The sequence below is a fragment of the Callithrix jacchus genome, chromosome 11, assembly GCF_049354715.1.
Source record: "Callithrix jacchus isolate 240 chromosome 11, calJac240_pri, whole genome shotgun sequence".
Lineage (NCBI taxonomy): Eukaryota > Metazoa > Chordata > Mammalia > Primates > Cebidae > Callithrix > Callithrix jacchus.
The window spans coordinates 89,497,607-89,513,707 of record NC_133512.1 but is presented as its reverse complement, the minus strand read 5'-3'; the positions used below and the strand labels follow the sequence as shown (position 1 = coordinate 89,513,707).

Here is a 16,101-nt window from a genome sequence, read left to right as displayed (position 1 = left end):
GCCAGGCATGGTGGTGTGTGCCTGTAGTCCCAGCTACTCAGGAGGCTGAGGCAGAAGAATTGCTTGAACCCAGCAGGTAGTGGTTACAGTGGGCTGAGATCTCACCACTGCACTCAAGCCTGGGTGACAGAGTAAGACTCCATCTAAGAGAAAAAAAAAAAAAAATCAGAAACAGGACATATGTGAGCTGGGGTTGGCCAGGTGTGAAATAATAAGGAATAGGCCAGAGGCACGGTGGCTCACGCCTATAATCCCAGCACTTTGGGAGGCTGAGGCGGCTGGATCACAAGGTCAAGAGATCAAGACCATCCTGGTCAACAAGGTGAAACACCGTCTCTACTAAAAATACAAAAAAAAATTAGCTGGGCATGGTGGTGCACGCCTGTAATCCCAGCTACTCAGGAGGCTGAGGCAGGAGAATTGCTTGAACCCAGGAGGTTGCGGTGAGCCGAGATCGTGCCATTGCACTCCAACCTGGTAACAAGAGCGAAACTCCATCTCAAAAAAAATAATAATAATAAGGAATATATATTTGTCTCTGTCCCTAGAACCTAATATAGAACTCCTAAAACCCATTTAGGTAGAAGTGCTAAGAGAGTCTCTTGTTCTAATACTTGGTCTCTCATGCCTGATTCCCCACACAGTGGTACTAAATCCCTTGGAATTTCTTGGGTGACAGGGAGCACCTTTGTTCTAATGAGGTGACTCTTGGTGGGCTCCCGGACAGCCTCAGGATGGGGGCTGGTTGCAAGGGAACCAACAATGTGATTAGAGGGGTGGAACTTTCAGCGGCACCCCCCACACCACCTCTGGGAAGTAAAGAGGTGCTGAAGATTGAGTTGATCCCCAATGACTAATAATTTAATCGATCATGGCTACTTAGCAGAGCCTCCATCAAAACCCAAAAGGACAGGGTTAGAAGAGCTTCCAGGAGGGCAAGCTCTGGAGCGTGGTACGTCTGAGGGGGCACAGGAAGCCCACACCCTTTCCTCCCACCTCTCCCATGCATCTCTTCATCTGCACCATTTGTAATAGCCTCTATAATCATCCAGTTAACGTGAGGAAAGTGTTTCCCTGAGTTCTGTGAGCCCTCTAGTAAATCAAACTCAAGATGGGGCTGTAGGAACCCCCACTTAGAGCCGATTGGTCAGAAGTACAGGTGACAATCTACATTTGTGAATGGTACCTGAAGTGGGAGACAGTCTTGTGGGACTGAACCCTTACCCGTGGGATCTGATGCTATCTCCAGTTAGAAAGTGTAAGAAACCAGTTGAATCACAGGACACCCAGTTAGGGTCTGCTGAAGAACGCTTCACGTTTGGGGGGAAAAAAGCCATGCACATTTTGGTGACTAGAGGTGAAGTGTTTTACTGAATGTGAGAGTAGGAAAATTTTAGATTTTTCCTATTTCTTAAACTAGGCAAAGAAAATATTCTAAGCAAAAATAATTACAAGTAATGTACTGTGTCTGGATGAGGAGATGGGAGGAGTAACAGGAGAGGAAGCGGGAACATCAGGTCAAGGCTGATGTTTTCTGCAAATGCTTTCTGTGCCACTCAGGGGCTGCTGATGTCACTGCACAGGCAAAAGTCGGCAACCACGCCTGCAGTAAGGCAGTGATGGAGCAGGAGCGTGGGAGCATGGGAGGAGTGGGCACCCACACCTGCAGTGAGGCAGTGATGGAGCGGGAGTGTGGGAGCGTGGGAGGAGTGGGCACCCACACCTGCAGTGAGGCAGTGATGGAGCGGGAGTGTGCGAGTGTGGGAGGAGTGGGCACCCACGCCTGCAGTAAGGCAGTGATGGAGCAGGAGCGTGGGAGCATGGGAGGAGTGGGCACCCACACCTGCAGTGAGGCAGTGATGGAGCGGGAGTGTGGGAGCGTGGGAGGAGTGGGCACCCACACCTGCAGTGAGGCAGTGATGGAGCGGGAGTGTGGGAGTGTGGGAGGAGTGGGCACCCACGCCTGCAGTAAGGCAGTGATGGAGCGGGAGTGTTGGAGTGTGGGAGGAGTGGGCACCCACGCCTGCAGTGAGGCAGTGATGGAGCAGGAGCGTGGGAGCATGGGAGGAGCAGGCACCCACACCTGCAGTGAGGCAGTGATGGAGCAGGAACATGGGAGGAGTGGGCACCCACGCCTGCAGTGAGGCAGTGATGGAGCAGGAGCGTGGGAGGATGGGAGGAGTGGGCACCTACGCCTGCAGTGAGGCAGTGATGGAGCAGGAGCGTGGGAGCATGGGAGGAGTGGGCACCCACGCCTGCAGTGAGGCAGTGATGGAGCAGGAGCATGGGAGGAGTGGGCACCCACAACTGCAGTGAAGCAGTGATGGAGCAGGAGCATGGGAGCGTGGGAGGAGTGGGCAACCACAACTTCAGTGAGACAGTGATGGAGCAGGAGTGTGGGAGAAACGGGCACCCACACCTTCAATGAGACAGTTATGGAGCAGGAGTGTGGGAGGAGCGGGCACCCACACCTTCAGTGACACAGTGATGGAGCAGGAGTGTGAGAGGAGCGGGCACCCACACCTTCAGTGAGACAGTGATGGAGCAGGAGCGTGGGGAGGAGCTGCCTGTAGTGCCCCATTCTATTCTGGAATAAATAGAGAAACCCTCTGCACAAATAGGCTTTGAATACAAGTAAACTGGCTCACTGTGTTAGAATTTACCCAAGATGGTTTTGAAAATCAAGCCACCTCTTAGTAGTGATATCCCAAGGCATTCAATAGTTCTGAAGTTTTAATTTGAGTGAGTATTCCAAAGTACCAAAGAAATTGAGAAACAGAATATATCAAATGTGAACAAAGCAAATCTGTTACCAGATTTTAAATTCTGTTCACTAAGTCAAAAATCTGCTTCTCTCTAATACATATTCATAAACATTTGCTTATGTTGCATAAAACAGAATCTCAAGTGGCACAAACATCACAGAGAAAGACTGGGACATACAGGGATCATAAAAAACACGGTCCTACGTCACACAGGAACACATGAACACACATTTGGTTTTAAATCTTATCTTTCAACTTAAAAAAAAAGGCTCAAGGCCAGGCGCAGTGGCTCACACTTGTAATCCCAGCAATTTGGGAGGCCAAGACGGGCAGATCATGAGGTCAGGAGTTCGAGACCAGCCTGGCCAACACAGTGAAACCGCATCTCTACTAAAAATATGTAAGTTAGCTGGGCATAGTGGTGGGTGCCTGTGATCCCTGCTACCTGGGAGGCTGAGGCAGAAGAATCGCTTGAACCCATGAGGCGGAGGTTGCAGTGAGCCAAGATTGTGCCACTGCGCTCCAGCCTGGGCAACAGAGCTAGACTCCATCTAAAAAGAAAAAAAAGAAAAAAAAAAAAAAACACCTCTTTTAAGTTCTAATTGTAAAACAAATATTTATATTTATATTATTTCTATGAACTAGAAATAATCATTGTATGATTAAAGATTCTATTATATTTGAGTTGACACCACCTGCGAAAATCTTTTTAATGTTATCTTTTAAAAGAACAAAGGCATATTTTAGATTCTAATATGCTGCTATTACTGAAGCTGTTTTGTTTAGAAAAATTAAAACAAATATACGAAGACAGAATATTGAACTGTGCTCCAGGAACTCTTGTTTGATCCTCACCAGAATCTTTTAACAATTAGTGGCTCCATCTAACAGATAACAAAATGCCTCAGGGGAACAGGTAGAATAAAGATATCCAGATCCAAAGGACTCCAGAGTCCTTCCTGTTATGTCCTGCTAAAGTATACAGGATGCAACTGACATAAATGGTCAATTTTTTTTTGCCAATTAAATCATATTATCCCATTTCCAAACATAAAAAAAATTGGGAGCTAACATTTAAAATAAAAATAAAATAAAATAAATGTCTTTCTTCAAACAACACTCTCCTTGAAGACCAGTATTAACAATTAGAACCTGCATAGGATTTTATTGCTCCTAAATTTCACGTTCTATGCATGATATAAGCTTTTTTTCTTCTTTTTTGAGATAGAGTCTCACTCTGCCACTGACTGGACTGCAGTGGTGCAATCTTGGCTCACTACAACCTCCGCCTCTGGGTTCAAGTGATTCTCCTGCCTCAGCCTCTCAGTAGCTGGGACTACAGGTGCCCTCCCAACACAACTGGCTAATTTTTGTAGTTTTAGTAGAGACAGGGTTTTGCCATGTTAACCAGGCTGGTCTTAAACTCCTGGCCTCAAGTGACCTTCTCACAAGTGCTGGGATTACAGGCGTGAGTCACCATACCCAGCTGAAGTAAACATTTTCAATTACAAAAAAAATACAGGAGGTACTTCACAGGGAAGTAGAAGAGTAACTTTTAAATTCCATTAGCATTTGTAACACTGAAACATGCGGTTATCAATTAATCCTGGTGACTCATTCCTTTTCTAAAGTAGAAACCTAGAATATGTTTAGATAGGTAATGTGAGGAAATACAAAGATGCTATGTCTAATTCTATTATACCTGAGGCATTGCTGCTTTAATAGCTTTAAAATTTAAAACATAAACTGATAAAATGATTCTTTTAGAAACAAAATGCCATTAAACCTGAAATCATGAACTTGCCAATCAAGTCCATTTACTCAAGATTCTTCCTCATTCCAAGAAGGATTTGAGCTTTGCTCAATGCTGCATAACACTTTAGGCACTATTTTAAAAAGAAAAAAACAAAACACACAAAATTCTTACTTGAAGCAATGGCTGGTTGCAGGGAAGAATTCTTTCCCTCTCTTGGATCACAACTAAAGGGGAAGGAAGAAGGAATCTGAGTCACTGGCACAGCATCCGAGAGTGTGCCCCGGGGCAGGCCCCACCAGCACAGGTGGGCGCCAACCCCACTGTTCCCAGAGCACACCTAAGTCACAGTGTCACCCATTCACTGGCCATCTGAAAACACCAACCTTCCTATACAATGTGGCAAGTCTACTTTAAGCCTATAAAATGGAAAAAAAAAAAAATCTAAGCAGGTAGCTTTGTTTCCTTGTCTAAAATCAACAGAATCTCAAAAACAGAATAGATAAGACAAAGAGGACAAAAGAATTACGGTTCTACAAGAACATGAGACACCTCTTCTTCATTAGCTACATCACAAGAGAAATCTGAAACTCTGGCTTCTAGAAGCCTTTGAGCAAGCAACACACCCTGACTTGGAAGCGCTCAGCATACTACAGGTTTACTTCAACAGATGCGGCTTGTATTCACAGAATTCAGTCCCGGGAAATACAAACTACGCTAAATATTTAAAATGTTGTGTATTGTTCTGTCTGCATATGAATTAAAGTCAGTGCAAATGGTCAAAAACGTTTGCAGAAAGTTACAACTGCCCAGAAAATTTTGGTTCACATGCAGCACAACCAAAGGGAGTCCAGTGTTCTAACACACACAAAACACCTTCTTGGAGCAGCCAGGACTCGGGACGGCTGATAAAGGTGAGGAGCATGAGAAATCCAAGACTTCATTCAGTGCTTTCCAAGAAGGCTGGTGCCTTACACTGGAGGAGAGAAAAGCACTTATGTGGGGCCTGGGGAAAAGCAACTCAGAACCACTTCATATTATCAGATTACAATGAGAAAAAAATATTAAGGACAGAATTTCTGACAGTGGACAAGACTTCCAGGCACATGGTGTTTAAATGTTTAGAACTGAAAGCCATGAGGATCTGACAGAGCACCTGTTACCTCTCCACACCAGTGGGATCTCGCCCCTACGGCTGGGCTGCTGAAGTTAGCAGAGGAAAGTGACTTAAATGTAATTTGGTACCAACACAAATTTGTGCCTTCTCATCTTTGTATAATCAAATGTCTTTACTCATCTCCCAAACTATCTATCCCTCCTCAAGATCCTCAAATCCTAACTGTCCATCTCTTGCCTTCTGTAGAGACTTTGGTAAATATTCATGGAAACTGAAAAAGCAGGTCAGAAATCTTAATAATGGCATTTTTTTTCAAAGACATTAGGATGCTTTATCCAAATAGCTGCTTCTACAAAGGAAGTATTCAAGGGAGGAAAGGTAGAGAGGAATCTAAAAACATCTGTCAATTCTGTAATAAACTGTCACAGTATGGTCAAATTACTACTTCAAATAGTAAAAGGAAATTACCCCAAATAACCATTCTTACCTATTTTTAGTCTACATAAAAAGCAGGCAATCGGCCTGTAATCCCAGCACTTTGGGAGGCTGAGGCAGGCGGATCACAAGGTGAGGAGATCGAGACCATCCTGGGTAACATGGTAAAACCCCATCTCTACTAAAAACACAAAAAATTAACTGGACATGGTGGTACATTGAACCTGGGAGGCAGAGTTTGCAGTGAGCCAAGACCATGCCACTGCACTGCAGCCTGGGTGACAGAGCGAGACTCCATCTCAGAAAAAAAATTAAGAAAGAAAGAAAAAGAAACACAAATAAAAAGAGCAGGCAATCAATTAATTCACATAGTAAATAAAGTAACTGATCTTTTACAAAACCCACAAGGTTCTAATTTTCTTTGTGGTTTATGGGCTTCGATTACTGCAACAGAGTAACTGGATACACCAAAAAGAACGCTTTGGTGCAGTGAAATTGCTTAAAGTCCATCTATTTAAGGTCATTTCTTAACAGAAAACATTTCAAAGTTGTCCCCGGGTGCTTTTTACATTAGTGAGAAACTTCACTAGGAAATCTGAAAAGACACTAATATCCCTAAAGTTTTTAACTGAGAACACAGGCAGTGATCAGTCACTCCTTGACTGCCTCACCACATATCAAATGGTGTTGTCTACCAGAGCTACAGCAAATTGTGGCTTTCTTATGTCTCCTAAAACTCCTAACCGTTTAACAAAAGGACTGCCTGCCAATGAGAGGTATGATGGCTGAGCCACAGCTGTGACCACCATGGGCCCCAGGGACACAAGGCTCTCCTGGGCTGAAGGAGAACAGCAGTGGCAGAGCCGGCGCTACATACACTGTGTAGGAAGCACTGGCCTAGAGAAAGAAGGCTTCCACACTATTTTCAACACTTTGTTGCTATTTCTTCATCATACAAGTGACCATTATCTATTTCTGCAGATTAGAAAACAGAGTAAAAGAAAAATTTAAAAACGTTTATCCCAGCATACCTTCCATAACAAAGCTGTCTAAATTACTTGAAATCCAATTCTTAGTTTTAATGCATGAGAACGTACCCTGAATTTCATGTGACATCTGACATATAATCATCTATCCATTTATTTTTGAAAGGGGTTAAGTCCCCTTTCAATGCATGCGGAAAATGACAGGAGAATCTTAGCCAGGACTTACATTCAATGGCAGAGTCAAAACAAGGACTCCTCATAGCTTCTACTCAGAACAGAATATCCCTTCATGAAAACCCTAATGTCGACAGACTTAGTACCTTACATATAAACACATGCCTATGAATAGTATTTTTCAAAGATTGGAAGCATATTCTCACAACATTCTGAAGTCCTTTAGACATTTTCCTGTCTCTGCTTTTAGCAAGAAAAGTCACTTAAGTAAATTATTTGATGATTTAAGCTGAAGTTCTAGCACGAGTTACATCAGTAACACAAGTTAAAACGAGTCCAAGAGTAGGTAATTTGTCTTCTCATCTCCTTCACTGAAACACCTGAAACAATCTGGTTGTTTTTATTTTAAATTTAAATCAAATGAATATTAATTCAGATTTACACGCTCATGCTTTGACTGGAATGGATTAAAAGATAGACGGGCAACTGCAGCACTGAATTAATTGCATGTATTTTGTATACTATCTACAACCAATCCAGCTTTGTGTGACGCTCTATATACAGTGTATATAGTTTATTCTATACACATATAAAAAGAGAAACCATATGAGAGTGTAAAAACAGGGTTATACAAAATCCCTTAGAATTACAGAAGTGACGGGAATACTAAAAATCTATCTACATGGATTCAGAAGTAACATCGGATTTATAATTTATCTGTGAATTTTATATTTTCAGAAATAAGTTTATACAATCTCCTAAGAGCTTAACTTTATTCTCGTGCAGATAGTAAATTATCTCAAGTTATGAGAAGGAAGTCAGAAATTTACCACCCTAAAACCTGTTTCCTTTTTAATTCTTTCTTTGTACACAATGAAGAAACAGTAAACAATCAGGCATGTGACAACACTAGGGCTTTTTCCTGAATATGGCCATTACTGGATGTTTGACACCCAGGTTGCAGAACATCTTTCCCGCTTACAGCCTGTGTGCCACACTGCTGTTTGCTGTTACACATTCCCCATACAGAGTCAGACAGGAAATATATGGGGCACTTGCGGGCCGTGAGGTCTCTCACAACTGCTCAAACCACGGTGTGTTGACTAATAAGCATGGCTGTGTTCCAATAGAACTTTAATATGGTCACTGAAATTTGAATTTCATAACATTTTCACCTGATACAAATTACTTCCCTCTAGCTATTAAAAAATGTAAAAGCTATTCATTGGCCACAAAAACAAACAGGAGGTCAGGCCATGAGCTGAGCTTGCCGCCCACTGAATGGGACATGTGCACAACAGCAAAAGGATGTCACGGCAGGGTGGGGCCGTGCAGTCTCCCAAAGAGCAGGCCCCACAGCTCCAGGTGCAGAAAAATGTCTGCCAAACACTCCTTTTCTTATTGTAAATGCCCCAAATCTTAAAATTGGGGTAACTAAAGAGTTTGAAAACTGAATCCACTGACCTCCAATTTGTTACCTATTTATAGACATTCCCTACTTATCTACATTGCTAATTTCTGGGACCTCAGTTACCTGCAGTCAACCAAGGTCAGAAAATACTAAATGGAAACTTCCAGAAATAAACAATTCATCAGTTTTAAATGGCATGCTGTTCTGAGTAGGGTGATGAAATCTCACCCCATCCTGCTGGAGACATGAGCCTGCTCTGCCCAGCATGTTCACATGGCACGTGCTCCCACCCGCTCACCTGAGCTGTCTTGGTGATCAGCTCAAGTGCTGTGGAACTGCCAAGCTCACGTTCAAGTCAACCTTATTTTACTTAATGATGGCCCAAAATATACGAGTATTGATGCTGGCAATTCAGAGAAGCCGTAAGCTTCCTTTAAGTGAAATGGTAAAAGTTCTTGACTTACTAAGGAAAGAAAAAGTATCATATGCTGAGGCTTCTAAGATGTAAGAACAAATCTTCCATCTGTGAAACTCAAGAAGGAAAAACAATTTCATGCTAGTTTTGCTGTCACATGTCAAACTTTAAGATGGAAAAGGCATTAAATTTGTAGCTGGGGCCTGGCACAGTGGCTGACGCCTATCCCAGCACTTTGCCTGTAATCCCAGCACTTGGGAGGCTATGCTGGGTGTATCACTTGAGGTCAGCAGTTTAAGATCAGGCTGGCCAACACAGCGAAATCCCATCTCTACTAAAAAAAAAATACAAAAAAAAAATCAGCCAGGCATAGTGGTGGGAGCCTGTAATCCCAACTACGTGGGAGGGGCTGAGGCACGAGAATTGCTTGAACTGGGGAGGCAGAGGATGCAGTGAGCTGAGATAGCGCTACTACACACCAGCCTGGGTGACAGGAGACTCTGTCTCAAAAAATAAATAAATAAATAAACACATAAATTTGTGGGTAGAAGACAAAACAGCTCTTCTGATTGACAGCAACTGGGTTTGGTACTATCCCATTTTACTGGGGGTCTTGGAAAACATCACCCACAGATAAGAGGGGACTACTGTAGTAAACTTTGGATCACATTAACCCAATTAAAAAATGGGCAAATGTGGCCAGAGGGCAGTGGCTCACATTTGTAATCCTAGCACTTTGGAAGGCCGAGGTGGGCAAATCAAGAGGTCAGGAGATGGAGACCATCCTGGCCAACATGGTGAAACCTCATTACAAAAATTACTAAATTACAAAATTACTTATTACAAAAAAATTACTAAGAATACAAAAATTAGCTGGGCGTGGTGACACATGCCTGTAGTCCCAGCTACGTGGAAGGCTGAGGCAAGAGAACTGTTTGAATCTGGGAGGCAGAGATTGCTGTGAGCCAAGACTGCGCCACTGCACTCCAGACTGGTGACAGAGCGAGACTCCGTCTCAAAAAAAAAAAAAGGTATTTGTATAAACACTTCTCCAAAGAGGATATAAAATGGCCAATGAGCACGGGAAAAGATGCTCAACATTATCAGTTAGACAAATACAAATCAAATCACAATGAGATATCACTTTGTGTCCACTAGATGGTTAAAATAAAAATATAGACAATGTTAAATTCAGCCTAAAGCTGCCTCCTTACATATTATTGTAAGTTCAGCCTAAAGGTTTCCTAACTGGATGTGTAAACAGACTGAGCCTAATGCCAATCATCAGGTTTCAGCCAATCACAGGGAGCCAACTGCTCAAACCACATCCAAATAAGGCAAATGCAGAACTGTAACCTGGCTGGCTGTTTCTGAACCTCACTTTCTTTTTCTGCTCATAAATCTTCTTCCACCACATGGATGCACTAAAGCCTCTTTGAACCTATTCTCGTTCAAGGGCTGTCCAATTTGTGAGTTGTTCTTTGCTCAATTAAACTATGTTAAACTTAATTTGTCTGAGATTTTCATTTTAACAAGAAGTTTTGATGAAGACATGGGAAAATCGAAACTCTCATTTGTTGCTAGTGGTAACCCTCTGAAAAACAATTTAGCAGATCTTCAAAATATGTAAACTCAGAGGTACTATATGACCCATTCTACCCACAGGTATATACACAAGATAAAGGAAAACACACATCCAGACAAAAACTGTACATGAATGCTCACAGCAGCATGATTCATATTTGCCAAAAAGTAGAAACAACCCAAAGGATCATTACTTAATAAATAGCTAAACAAAACGCAGCCTTTTCATACAACAGATTTGTGAATACAAGGAAACAAAACACTAACATGTGTTACATTATCTAGTAATTGAAAGAAGTGGGTCGGGCATGGCGTGTCTCATGTCTATAATCGCAGCACTTTGGAAGGCTGAGAGGCAGGAAGATCACTTGACTCCAGAAGTTTGAGAGCAGCCCAATACAGTGAGACCCCATCTCTACAAAAAATTTAAAAATTAACTGCGCACAGTGGTGCACGCCTGTGGTCCCAACTGTTAAAGAGGCTGAGATGGAAGGATCACTTCAGCTTGGGAAGTAGAGGCGGCAATGGGCTATGATTGTGTCACTGCACTCCAGCCTGGGTGACAGAGCAAAAATTTTTTTTTTAAAAAGAAAGAAGCTCATCATAAAGATACATGTTTTAAGATTTCATTTACACAGGATGTGCAGGTGTCTTCCTATAGAGACAAAGTGAATTAGTGGGTGGCTAGTGTGGATGTGACAGGGAGAGCAGTGGAGGGGTCTGAGGATTGGGGGCTAAGGGGTGTAGGCCTTCTTTAGGGAAAACAAAAGTTTCTACTAAGAAATTTTGGTGATGGTTGCACAATCATGAGAACATACTGAAAAACAGTTAATTGTATAGTTTAAATGGCTGGATGGTATGGTACGTGAATTATATGTCAATACAGCTGTTAAAAAAATAAAAGGGGTAAGGCACAGTGGCTCATGTCTGCAATCCCAGCACTCTGGGAGGTCAAGGTGGGAGGATCACTTGAGACCAGGAAGTCAAGGCTACAGTGAGCTGTGATTACACCCTGCACTCCAGTGTGGCAACAAAATGAGACTCTGTCTCTTAAAAAAAAGAAAAAAAGAAAGAAAATTAAAATTAAGAAAAAGAAATGAATGTCTCAATCTCTAAAACACATACTGCTTTTACCATGGCCCACTGATTTTAGTCAGATACTTCCCCAAATAATAACAGAACAAAATAAGTAAAGCCAGAGGACCAGAAGTAAATCAGTGGCCTAATTCAGAGCTCCTTGTTCATGGCTTAACCAACCAACAAAGGTATCTCAGCAATCTATTTGGTCCTTAAAGAGCATATGGCTCAGCCTCAATGATAAATGAGGGGCAAAGCCATTCCACTGTGAGTCCCAAATTATCTGCCAAATTAAACACTGAGAAATACATCAGAACTATTTGGTGAGACCATAAAGATGAACCCCACACACACCTGAAAACACAGGAGCACACAGGCACATGAACACAAGCTCACGCAAATGTGCACAGCCTGCCAGAGCTCGCGCACACACCTGAAAACACAGGAGCACAAAGGCACATGAACACAAGCTCACACACACGTGCACAGCCTGCCAGAGCTCACACACACACCTGAAAACACTGGAAACACTGCAGGATTCAGGGGAGGAGGAGACCACAGAGTAGGGAGTCAACTTCATGTGGCTGTTCTCCTTCTAGGTTGTGCTACAAAAGGTTGAGAAATCCAGAAAAATGTGGCTGAGATTCCAAGAAGCCAGCAGGGCTTATGGCCATCTCGGGAGACTGGCGGGACAAGAACTGGAGTCTGGTAAGCTGAACAACCAGAACCTGAAGGGCCCAGATCCCTGAGAGAGGGAAGCGGGAAGAAGGGTACAGACTCCCTGAAGAGGAATTTGCTAAGTTCCTAAGCTATCCAGGGCAAGAAGCTAACCTTCAAGGAGCAAAATAGAGCTTTTGGCAAAAGCATGTTGTACTGAGATAGCACAAACTGGACTTTGGGACAGACCAGGGGGTGCTTAGGAAACAGCAGATTCCGAGTCACAACATCAGGAGGGCTGGGCTTTAAATCAGAAAGGATCAGGGGGAGCCAGAGCTTCCGCCTGCAATACAGCCGCAGGCAGCCTGCTCCTGCTTTGCCTTCCAAAGGACAGGGAGTCTCTCTGGAGGACAGGCTTCAGAGCAGGGATGGGCTTGGCCAGCTCCTGCTCATAGCCACCTCCCTGAAACCACTAACTTCCAAGGTGTCAATATTCCCGCCATGGCCAATTTCAAGCTACCAAACGATCTAACTGAATGTGGAGATGGAAGAAATGCACAGTCACGTGAAGGTGGCATGAGTTCATCATCAGAGAAATGTAAGCCAGAGCCACGAATCCCACTTTACATCCACTAGGACAGCAGTAACAATAAAAAACAGAAAAAAACAAATGTTGGCAAGGATGTGGAGGAATTCCACCTTCGTACGTTGCTGGTGAGAATGTAAAATGGTATAGGCATTGTGAAAATAGTCTGGCGTTCCTCTAAATGGTAAATATCAACCCAACAATTCTATTCCTAGGTGTATCCTTGGAAGAACTGAAAATGGGTATTCAAACAAAAACTCGTACATTAATGTTTATAGCAGCATCATTCACAATATTCAGCTGGAAACAACCTGAATGACCATCCGTGGGCGGATGGATAATCAACTGTGGTGCAGCCACATACAGGAATATTCAGCTTTAAAGAGATGATACACTGGTGTATGCTACAATGCAAATGAACCTCAAAACTACGCTAACTGAAAGAAGCCACACATAGGAGATCACACAGATACTAATGTGCCTCCATTCACATGAAATATCCAGAACAGGTAAAGCCACAGAGACAGGGCGTGACTGCTAATGGGCACAAAACAGGGTTCCTTTTGGGGCAGAGAAAATGTTTTGGAACCAGACAGAAGTGACAATTACGCCTCATGTAAAGGTACTAAATGGCACTGAACTGTGTCCTTTAAAATGGTTTTATGTTGGCCGGGCGCGGTGGCTCACACCTATAATCCTAGCACTTTGGGAGGCCGAGGCGGGTGGATCACGAGGTCAAGAGATCAAGACCATCCTGGTTAACAAGGTGAAACCCCATCTCTACTAAAAATACAAAAATTAGCTGGGCATGGTGGTGCACGCCTGTAGTCCCAGCTACTCAGGAGGCTGAGGCAGGAGAATTGCTTGAACCCAGAAGGCAGAGGTTGCAGTGAGCCGAGATCGCGCCATTGCACTCCAGTCTGGGTAACAACAGCAAAACTCCATCACACACACACAAAAAAAATGGTTTTATGTTATCTGAATTTACTGCAATAAGAATAAAACAAAGAAAACAGCTATCAAGCAAAGAAAAGATACTGACAAACCTAAAATACATATTTCTAAGTGAAATAAACCAATCTGAAAAAGCTAATACTTTATAATTCCAAAATATGACATTCTAGAATGGGCAAAACGATGGGAAAACGATGAGATCAGTGAGCACAGGCAGACAGAGAGGAAGTGCTGAAACACACAGAGGATTTTCAGGGCAGGGAAACTATTTCATGACATTGTAACAGCTGATTCTTGACATTATCCATTGGTCAAGACCCACAGAATGCTCCATACAGACAATAAGCCGTAGTGTTCAGTTAATATTGTTAAATATATCAACATGGGTTCATTAGTTGTGACAAATGTAGGACAGGAAATTGTAAGAAGGGATGTGGGGGCTCTGTATTATCTGCTCAATTTTTCTGGAAACCCAGAGTTGTTCTGAAAAATGAAGTCTATTAATTTATGAAAGTGAAAGTGAAGTAAATACCTTTCCAGACAAAAATAGAGAAAATCCACTGCTGGCAGACTTGCACTAAAAGAAATACTAAAGTTAGTTCTTTAGGCAGGAGGAAAATAATCCTAGACAAAATGTGTAACAGCAAGAAAGAAACAAAGACAAGGGACAACCCTTCTGTTACTAGTCCTGATTACTCTCACAGATCAAAAACGTTTAAAAAATACACGGCAGTCTGGTTGTCACCTCATAATGTATTTAAGAATGCTGATAGTACATAAGCTTAAAACACCCAGAGAAGCTCCCATTGGCCAACAAGGAGGTGGGTCATTCACCTGCATTGGTTTTGCTCTTCTGAAAACAGTAACCCACCACCACCCTGGCATCTCTGGTGCCTTCCACAAGCACAGGTGTTATGGGCTGGGCCCAGCTCCCAGGGCACTGAGTACGGCCAGGCGGGGTCACCTGACTTCTACTGGAGTGACTGCAGAGTCTCTCCTCTAACAGCAGAAACGACGTAAAATTCTCTCGGGGTTGTAAAAATGACTTGGACGGCTCCCAATCCCCAGTCCCTCCTCTACTGCAATCAAGAGAGGAGAGCACAGAATGCACAGCAGTCTCAGACCTCACAGGTCAAGGGCTGCCTCAGCTCACCTCTGACATTAGCAGGGCTTGTTTCCTCACTTATAAAGCAAAGGTGGCAGGTTAGCTGTGAGGTTTAAATGACTTCTGTGCAAAGAGTTTAGAAGACAGCCTGCAATTAGTGCTAAGCATATTCCCCGTTTGTTTTTCCACAGGATTTCTGTTATACTCCTCCTAGTGCAGTCAGCCCTTGTGAAGCTACGCGCACGATCTTCCTCCTCTCCCTCGCCTGTCTCCTGTTTCACCAGCAAGGCTCTGGCTGCTGTTGGGCTGAGTCGTCTTGGAACTTCCTTCGGTTTCTTACACCAACATTAAAGACTAAATTAATCTCCCACCCCAGCCCCAGCTTCAAACTACTGCTCCTATCGTTCTAGCATTATTTCTATACCCTGGGGTTGTTGTTCCCATCCCCGGCTCACTCATCTATCTTCCTTCCTCCCCAAAGCTATTCCCATGAGATTCGGGTGCTCCTTCCCCTTCATGCTTAGATCTGTGCCTCCAGTCCCTCTGGATACCCCCCGCCAAATGTATCTTGCTAAATCCCCCTTTTAAATTGGGACACGTCCCTCTAGTTGACATCAGGATGCTGCCCTGTGTCTAGGGATCAAGCCCCAACTCTTCCCCTAGTGTAACTCATGGTGCTGCTTCCTGTGGTCATCTCAGTTCCCAACAGTTCCTAACCCTTCTTCCCACTGCACAGCTCCTCCTTATCTGTGTGGATTTACTCATTCCACCTCTAAAAGACCACACCCAACCTCAGGCACCAGGGCTACAGCCAAAAATGGGAAAAAAAAAAAAAACCCCTCGGTATTAAATCCAAGATGTGATCAGTTATAAGCTGCACTAACACTTTAGGTGCCACTAAGAGCACTGTCCATTAACAATGACATCTTTGTAAAATAAATCTGATTTCTGAGATGTTGAGGCAGAGGAAAAGCGCTAGAACTGAGCCTTCCTCGCTCCTGAATGCCCCAGGATGCAGGGTTGTATGGGAAGCTGAATAACACCCCTCAAAACATGATCACGTCCTAATCGCTGGAATTTGT

At 43.4% G+C, this 16,101-nt stretch overlaps 1 protein-coding gene across 7 annotated transcripts in view; it reads right to left on the bottom strand.

Moving 5' to 3' along the window:
* ESYT2 (extended synaptotagmin 2) overlaps positions 1–16,101 on the bottom strand; it is a 104,499-nt gene that overhangs the window by 73,848 nt on the left and 14,550 nt on the right. Inside the window, exon 2 of one of the 7 annotated variants that reach the window (XM_078343298.1) lies at positions 4,693–4,745. The exons of the other annotated variants lie outside the window; for them this stretch is intronic. The gene's annotated coding sequence lies outside the window, so the exon portion shown is untranslated. The remainder of the gene's footprint in view (positions 1–4,692; positions 4,746–16,101) is intronic. 7 annotated transcript variants of the gene reach the window in all.